This window comes from Ahaetulla prasina, chromosome 14 (assembly GCF_028640845.1).
Source record: "Ahaetulla prasina isolate Xishuangbanna chromosome 14, ASM2864084v1, whole genome shotgun sequence".
NCBI classification, from domain to species: Eukaryota; Metazoa; Chordata; class Lepidosauria; order Squamata; family Colubridae; genus Ahaetulla; species Ahaetulla prasina.
In genome coordinates, this window is record NC_080552.1 from 21683456 (window position 1) to 21684460 (window position 1005).

Genomic DNA, 1005 nt, shown 5'->3' on the forward strand with positions numbered 1-1005 from the left:
GTCCCGGCTCCGCCCGGCTTTAAAACCTCCCTCCACGCCCCCCACCCGCTTGGCCTCCGCCTCCGCCTCCTCCCTGGCCGCCCCGCCCACCGAGAAAAGAGAAAGGGAGGGCTTGGGAGGGGAGGGGAGGGGAGGGGGGGTCCCCGGGCTTTAGGGCTTGTCGCGGGTCTCCCACGTGGCTTAGCTTGGCGGGGGGAGTGGAAGGAGGAAAGTGTGAAGGGGGCGGTAAAAAGAAAATAACCGTTTTTTCTTTCTTTCCTCCTTCCTTCCTTCCCCCAGCTCTCTCTTTTCTTTTCTTTCCTTTTTCCTTTCTTCTTTCTTTCTTTCTTTCTCTCTTGTCTTTTCTTTCTTTTTCCTTCCTTCCTTCTCTTCCTTTCTTTTCATCTTTTCTTTTTCTTTCCTTTTCTTCTTTTCTTTCTTCCCTCCTTCTTCCTCCCTCCTCTCTTTCCTTTTCTTTCCTTTTTCCTTCCTTCCTTCCCTCTTTCTGTCTTTTCTTTCTTTCTTTTTCCTTCCTTCCTTCCCTCTCTTTATTTCTATTCTTCTATTCTTTCTTTTTCTTTCCTTTGCTTCTTTTCTTTCTTTCCTCCTTCCTTCCTCCCCCTCTCTTTCTTTCCTTTCCTTTTTCCTCCCTTCCTTCCCTTTCTTTCTTTTCTTTCTTTTTCCTTCCTTCCTTCCCTCTCTTTATTTCTATTCTTCTATTCTTTCTTTTCTTTCCTTTTCTTCTTTCCTTTCTTTCTTTCTTTCTTTCCTCCTTCCTTCCCCCCCTCTTTTTTTCTCTTCTTTCCTTTTCTTCTTTTCTTTCTCTTTTTCTCCCTTTCCCTCCCTCCCTTCTACTGATGTCCAACCAACTTCAATTTGCAGAGGTTGAAGACCTCTAAATCCTCCTTTTTATTTATTTGTCAAATCTAGGTATCCACCTATCTCATTCCCAGAGTGTTTCCCTCCTGGGAGAACATCTGTCATTGGCGGTAGATGCTTTGGCTGTATTCCCAGGCGTAGGGAACC